This window comes from Anolis carolinensis, chromosome 2 (assembly GCF_035594765.1).
Source record: "Anolis carolinensis isolate JA03-04 chromosome 2, rAnoCar3.1.pri, whole genome shotgun sequence".
Taxonomy (NCBI): domain Eukaryota; kingdom Metazoa; phylum Chordata; class Lepidosauria; order Squamata; family Dactyloidae; genus Anolis; species Anolis carolinensis.
This window is the reverse complement of record NC_085842.1, coordinates 134,049,228-134,057,539: the sequence shown is the minus strand read 5'-3', so window position 1 is coordinate 134,057,539 and position 8,312 is coordinate 134,049,228. Positions and strand designations below refer to the sequence as shown.

At 40.2% G+C, this 8,312-nt stretch overlaps 1 protein-coding gene across 1 annotated transcript in view; it reads right to left on the bottom strand.

The window, feature by feature from the left end:
- Positions 1-8,312, bottom strand: part of otop2 (otopetrin 2) — a 65,004-nt gene that overhangs the window by 33,435 nt on the left and 23,257 nt on the right. The window lies entirely within an intron of this gene.

The window sequence follows — 8,312 nt, the reverse complement described above, 5'->3', positions numbered from 1 at the left end:
TCCTTTAATACAAGTATGGTCAATCACTGGAAGTTGACTATAGAATTACATTGGAAGACATAAAGATTCCTATAGAGGAATCTTTACATCTTCTATGATGACTCTATGGTTAACTTCCACTGGTGGACCTAATATTCTTAAAGGGCGCATGTTAATCAAATCCATAAAAGTCAGACCTGCAAATGTGGAGGGCCAATTGTGCAGTGCTTTTCCTTAGCCAGTTGGTAAATCTGTCTGTTGATGAGCCCTAATGTGACATTTCCATTAAGAATCCTGTTGTTGCAACTAATTTACATCTTAGGCCTCATCTACACTGCCATACACTGTGCTGCAGTGGTCTGGTCGTACCTTTCAGGCAGGTTCCAGATGGTGGTGCTTGGGGATAGCTGCTCCTCAAAAAAGGAGCTGTTATGTGGCATCGTACAAGGTGCCATTCTATCCCCAATGCTTTTTAATATTTACATGAAACCGCTGGGAAAGATCATCCGTAGGTATGGGGCGGGGTGTTATCAGTATGCTGATGACACCCAAATACATTTCTCCATGCCTTCAAAAACAGCCTGAGCTATGGATAGCATGTCTTCTCTGAATGAATGCCTGGAGGAGGTAATGGGCTGGATGAGAAAAAACAAACTGAAACTGAATCCAGGCCAAAACAGAGGTGCTTCCCATCAAGGGTCCTAATCTGGGGATGGAGGTGTGTCAGCCAGTCCTGGATGGGGTTACACTTCCCCTGAAAGGCAGCTTGGGAGCGCTCCTGGATCCGTCTCTTCAAATGTGAACCTGGGTAGATATGACGGTTAGGAGTGCTTATTACCAGCTTCGGCTAATAAACCAGCTGTGCCCATTCCTAGATTTGGAGGACCTTAAGATGGTAGTGCATGTGTTGGTAACCTCATGGTTGGACTTCTGCAATGTGCTTTCCACTGAGCTACCTTTGTACCAAGTTTGGAAAATCCAGTTGGTTCAAAATACAGCAGCCACATTGGTTACAGGAACATCCAGGAGTGAGAATAGCACCTCTATTCTAAAATCACTCCACTGGCTGTTAAGTAGTTTCTGAGCAAAGTACAAAGTGTTGGTTTTGACCTTTAAAGCCCTACATGGTTTTGGTCCAGGTTACCTACAGGATCGCCTTCTCCCATACAATCCGCCCCGAACATTTAGGTCCTCTGGGGGTGTCTGCTCCAATTAGCCAGAACCTGACTGGCGACCATCACCCAGAGGATCTTTTCATGGGCTGCCCCATGACTCTGGAATGTCCTGCTAGAAGAACTCTGACAGCTAAACTTGCTGTTGGAATTTAAAACCCATCTAAAGACCTATCTCTTCCAGCAAGCCTACCCAGCCAGTTTTAACAACAAATTGTAAACTTGCTTCTTATGTTTAATACTTTTTCTGTGTGCAGGCAGTCTCGAGTTACAAAAATCTGACTTACAAATGACTCATAATTGCAAACAGGAACAAGACAACAGGAAGTGAGAGAAATCTTCCCCCAAGAAGGGAAATTCATTCCTGAAAGTGTTATCATGGGGAAAAGGAGTCTCAATTGAAGCTTTCTCACCAATCCTTGTTTCCACAACAAGCCAAATTTTTCAAAATCTAATTACCACAGTAACAGAAAGTTAGGTGAAATCTTCTAAGCGGGCACAGACAGCAAAACAAACACTACAGGGGTGGGTTTTTTTGGACAATAAATCACTACAGGGGTGTTAGCCCTTCCCTTTGCTATTCAGAGCTAAATTATAGATACAGTAGTGGGTGTTACACTTAAAAATGTTCCTGTTCTGACTTAGAGACAAATTCAACTTAAAAACAAACGTATAGAACCCATTTTGTTTGTAACTTGGGGACTGCCTGTATTTTAATATGTATTTTATAGAAATATGTTTCAATACGTGTATTTTATAGACTGCTTTTAGATGATGATGTGTTTTTAGCCGTGTTGTAACCTACCTCAAGCCACAAAGAGAGGCAGGCAAGAAATAAAATAATTATTATGGCACTATAACTCTGTAAAGTGAAAGGGACCATAATGTTCCTGTTTTTTAAAAAAACTCCCATCAGCTTCTTAAACCTAATGTTAAAACAGAAGTATCTGCAATCAGAAATACAATGTGTGATGACCATTCCTAAAAGTCAGCATAATCCTATGGGTTTCCAAGTGACACATGTTAAGAAAGTAGCCAAAATAAACAAGAAACCAAACAGAATGAGATGTCATTGATTTAATGACCCAACATTAGTTGTGAAAAAGCCAACATGAGGTGGGTGATCTTGACTGAGTTACACACTCTCAATTCCAGAAAACCCAATGATTGGTTTACCTTAGGCTGCCATAAGGTGGAAACGATTTGATGGAACAGAACAAGTGGATTTAGAGCTAATACAACTAGCTATCTCTTTGGGAGTTATTCACTCAAGCAGAAGACCTTAGTGTTGCCTACAATTCTGATGTCACTTGCATCCTTGAAAAAAGCAACTTAGATTCTTGTGGCACTTCAAAGAAGTGAATTACCATAGCATAAGCTCCTAATTCCATCAACATAGTCCATAAACAAACAGTGTAATGGATCAGTGTCCCTGCTCTTAAACCTCGCCGGTTATTGGTAATGCAATCACCCCCTCTGCTGGAGAATCACACAAAAAAAATCAGTAAAACACCACACTCTTGCTAAGGATTTCTCCATGTGTTGTCGAAGGCTTTCATGGGCGGAATCACTGGGTTGCTGTGATTTCCAGAAGCGTTATCTCCTGACATTTTGCCCACATCTATGGCAGGCATCCTCAGAGGTTGTGAGGTATGTTGGAAACTAGGCAAGTGGGGTTTATATATCTGTGGAAAGTCCAGATTTCCTCCAACAGAAAAGAGTTCTTTCTTTCTCCTGCCCTGGACATTCCACAGATATATAAACCCCACTTGCCTAGTTTCCAACAGACCTCACAACCTCTGAGGATGCCTTCCATCGATGTGGGCGAAATGTCAGGAGAGAATGCTTCTGGAACATGGCCATAAAGCCCAGAAAACTCACAGCAACCCAGATTTCTCCATGATTATAGGGAGTTGCAAATTTTGTATTAAGGGCCTATTAGTTTGCTCTGCTTTGCCACATTTATAGAGGAATACCCTGATCCCACTTCAAAAATGGGAATTTAATGAAACTCCTGATTACTGATTTAGCACATTCACACTGTAATTTTGTTAAGCTGATTTTGTGATGTTCAATGACACTTGCTCCTAGTTAAGTAAGAATAGGATTGAAGTAACTGTTGCCTAGTTTTGGAATCTAGTTACTGTGACAGAAAATTCTTTGTTATCATTATGGAAAGTTTCTAGAACCTATTTTGGTGTTCCTTCAGCATTTCTTTAACCATGCAGGCCAAGGCTTCAGATCATATGATCCTCCAGATGTTTTACATTTATTTATTTATTTATTTATTTATTTATTTACAGTCTTTATATTTCTCCAGGATTCTTAGGCAGTACAATTAATTATATCAATTGCAGCTTAGCAAAACTGGAAGAACACAGAACTCCTACTAAGGCTACAGTCTGGAAATGTTGAATCTTCCAAATGTTTAGAACTGAAAATCCTAGTTACCCAACCCAGCATAGGCAATGATGAAGTATGATGGGAGTTCAACAGCAATCAGAGGCCCACAAATTGCCTCTGATTTAGATGCTTAATAAACTATTCTATACAAATGGACTAAATGTGTATGTCTATTTGTATATTCCCACCCAGCCAAGGATGACTAAAAGTACCAGCTCCTTAGATTTTCCCTTTGGAAAATTCAGAACTGCCCATGACAGCCTTTTCCTTCTATCTCATGCTTTGTTCTGTCATACGGCTTACATTGCTCCCTTACTCTTCCCCCCTTCCCTTCCTTTTTGAGCTTGCACAGGACACAAAATGAAGTGATACCTAAACTTAGCAGTTACTTACACCCAGCAGGAGTGTCTTCAATTGAGGAAGCATTTTAGAACCTTAATTGACAGGATAGGATAATAATCAGCATAATAAGGTGGCATGTGACAAAAGGAAACTGCACCCAGTTTGCAGAGCATTTGGAAAGCTCTGGAGGTGTGACTCAATACCTGACACCATAAAGGGAAAGGAGACATTCCTGCAGAGTTATGAGCAGGTCTATAAGAGGCGGATAATCTCCCGCTCAATGCTTGACCAATGATGGCCCTTGACATTTGCACAGTTTGCTAGTGGAAAGGTGGGCAGGTTTGTGTTTACATGCAATAGTCTCTCCAGAATGAGATCACTGCTGCAACAAACATCTCAGGCATGAAAATAGCCTCTGTTACTGACCCTGCTTGGATAAATCACACACAAAAATACACAAAAGTAATTTTTTTTACTATAGCTGTCAAATTTCTCCAGCTAGCCGGGCCACTAGTTCAGGGAACTTCAAAAAAATATATAATTACTGTAATATTTTTTCCAAGTTAGTTATGGAGACAGGGACTGCTGTTTCCTAATTGTTTCTCATTCAGGTTAAAACTAGATTACACATTTGTCTATATTTTATTTTTCATTGAGCGCTTCTTCATGGAGTAAAAAAAAAATCTGTTTGTCAAAGCACATTATTTTCTTCACCTTTGCATGCCTTTTTTGACTGGTAATTCTACAGTATGCATGGGCTTGTTGCTGAGACAAGTATCTCCGAGGAAGTCTTTTTTGTGGGAGTAAAAATAATTAATCAAAAGTACACATTTTGCTCCTGCTTTCACCATCAGGCATGCTTGAATCATTGAATCATAGAGTTGGAAGAGACTACATGGGCCATCTAGTCAAATCCCCTGCCATGCAGGAAAAGCACAATCAAAGCACCCCTGACAGATGGTCATCTAGCCTCTATTTAAAAGCCTCCAAGGAAGGAGCTTCTACCACACTCCAAGGCAGAGAGTTCCAGTATTGAACAGTGCTTACAGTCAGGAAGTTCTTCCTAATGTTCAGGTGGAATTTCCTTTCCTGTAATTTGAACCCATTGCTCCGAGTCCTAGTGTCCAGGGCAGCAGAAAACAAGCCCACTCTCTCTTCCTTATGTCAGCCTTTAAAACATTTCAACATGGCTATTGTGTCTCCTCTCAACCTTCTCTTCTGCAAGCTGGTTTTTTTTAGATTTCTCTTATTTTTTTCCTTGTTGAGTTATGAAGCCAAGAAGGTTCATAGCACCATTATTTGTCTGTTCCCTCTTTTTGCATTCTGGTATTTTAGAATGTGGAGGTAATCCAATGGGATCAATGCCAACAGATTTTAGGACAAATAAAAACAACAATAATAACAACAATTTGTTTTTGTTATTAGAATCTCCCTTTTGGGAGTGGGATAGTGGGTAGGGAGGAGCACTAACTGGCTGCCTCTAGCTGATGCTGGGGCAAACATGTCATTATGATGTTTTCCTTTAGCCTTCTGGGAGGGAATATTTAATTTACTAGGAGCACAGATATCTATATAACAGAGTATACAGGCAGTAGTATGTTACTGATATTGTAGAAACATCAAATGTGCTGTATGCAATAGGGTTTTTTTATATAACATAAAAGTACAAATCTTGTCTCTATTGCAAGTATCTATGTTTACATAAGTTTAAGATGGGAGACAAAAATCTCCTCTTAGTGACGGCAATTCAGAAGTCCAATGTCTTGTCAGGATCTGTCTGATGGTTCAAAAAATATAGTAGGTTACAGGGACATTTGATGACTTATATTACATTATCTGAGGAGCATGTTGTGTAATTCTGTAGGGTGACTTTAAACATAGCTACTTACTTGCAATAGAGACAAGATTTGTACTTTCATGTTATATTTAAAAAAGACTATTGCATAACAGCACATTTGATGTTTCTACAATATCAGGGAATATTTAATTGTCATTGTGCAAACAGAAGAACTGAATGTTTGGTCTGATTCTGCAGAGCAGTTCTAATGCTGTGTATTACTGTGGTTGTATCTATCACATGTTAAAACATGCTTCCTTGCTGTTATTGGAGCAAGTGGCTTTGGTGGCTCAGCCAAGCGGGGTCAGCCACATGTGCTAATTATATGCCCAAAGTTTTACGGCAAGGACAAATTCATTTGGCAGAGCCTGCTTGTGCAACTAGTGCACGGTGCAGTGCAGGTTGCTTTTCCTTCAGTAGTCTTAAAGTTTGCCTCCAAGGCAGAAACTGTTCCAGACTTTGTGGGTGTCTTGGGTTTGGCTCGTTTCCAACAAAAAGAAAATGGCAGTTTTTTCCGACATAGAATTTTTCCATTTCCATCTTCTCTGGGACTCATCTTTATTATGTTCACCAGTAAGCCAATGCATTTCATCACAAGTTCCCAGTTAAGTATGTAGTGGTTTCTACAATCTCAATTACCTCTACTGTTCCCTTTCCATTTTCCAGTTGGGAAATTGAGGTCCACTGGGGATTATCAGTGTTACAAGATCAATGGCTAGCTGAGCTGTACGCATGGCTGTCTTTCATGCCCAAGTTCTCTCAGGCCCCCATCCCCAAGAGTACCAGATCTCTAGTCATTCACAGGATGTGAAGATTTAAAAGGTTAATAAAATAACTCTGAAACTCAGCTACTATACCAACTCATTCTTTTTCGGGAAAACAACTTGGGATTGAGATAGAGGAAACAATTTTTTATTTGATTTGCCTCCTTCAGCTCATTTTAAAGAGTGCTATTTGAACTTTCATATTTGCATTATTGTGAGGAAATATTCTCTTCAAGTTTCCTGGCTATACAGAAGCGTCCTCTCTCCCTGCAATTCAGTTGGATCACCACCCGTCTGAATGGCAGAAAGAGAGCTTGCTCAGATGGACACTTTCAGTTCAAGGTGAAATAGCTAATGGTACCATCCCTAAGTCAAGGTCACAGGAAGACAACGTGAAGGCATATAAGCATGCACACATGTAAAAGATGTAGAAAGCTTGTCTTTTCCTGTTCCTATTATTAATATTAATATTATTTTTAATTATTGTATTTCTACCCAGCTTTATATCTCTGGAAGGAGATTCAGTGGATTAACATAAAAGCATTAAAAAGAATTATGTAAATATAGACAGTACAGTATTTTAAAAATCACAGTAAAAATCTATTAAACATATTCAAACCACAAGACTAGAACATGAGAGGATGGATTCAAATTGCAAGGAAAGTAATTCTTTCTAGACATCAGCAGTAAGAACTGCTCAGCAGTAGAATAAATTGAAGTGAAGTGTCCAGATTTGCCTGGCATTACGGCGAAAGGAGAGGGGCAGCAGGGCGAATCTGTTGCCTGCAGCTCCTGTTTGGCAATGCTATCCCCATCACATGGAGAAAGTGTTGCCCTCCTGGCAAGGCCCCATGCTGGCTCTAATGATTACAGCACAACACGGGAAGCCTCCTGTGTTGTGAGGAAAGCATCCGACAATGCTTTCAGCCAAGTTGGGGGCCAATACCCCATGGACCAGGCTGTGGCACAGCTGGTTAGTAGCCAGCTGCAATAAATCACTACTGACCGAGAGGTCATGAGTTCAAAGCCAGTCTGAGTCTGAATAAGCTACTGACCATTAATAGTCTAGCTTGCTGTTGATCTATGCAGCCCAAAAGACAGTTGCATCTGTCGAGTCAGAAATTTAGGTACTGCTTTATGCGGGGAGGCTAATTTAACTAATTTACGATATCATAAAAACCTTTCAGCAGTGTGCAGAAGAATGAGGAAGTAATACCATCAAGGACTCAATGTCACAGGTGGATGGTGAAGTGGCAGCTCCCCCTGTGGCCGGAATCGAGCATATCCTCATGAAGCCAGAAGCTGGAATGTTAAATTGCCTCTGTGTCTGTCTATATATGTCTTATGTATAATGGCATGGAATGTTTGCCATGTATATGTCCCTGAGTTCCCTTTGGGGTGAGAAGGGCAGAATATAAATACTGTAAATAAATAAATAATAATAAATGTGATGGTTGGCGTGGGGCTCCATCTGATGAGGTCCGAAGTGTGATGGGCTCTCTATATTCAGAGGTCTTTAAACAAAAGTTTGAATGGCCATCTCTCAGGAATGCTTTAGCTGTGCATTCCTACATTGCAGGGTGTTACAGTAGATGTCCCTGTGGTCTCTTCCAACTTTATGATTGTGAAAGATCATATGATTGGTGAGGGAGAAAGCTGTAGGGAAAGAGGCAGGCTTTATTATAAATGAATAGATTCAACCTAGAAAGCCACAGCCCAGAGTTTGCAAGATTTGCGCAGGGCTCATTCATAGTGTTTAACAAACTATACCTGACTGATTAAAGTATTTGAAGTAAAAAAATCAATGCCAATGGA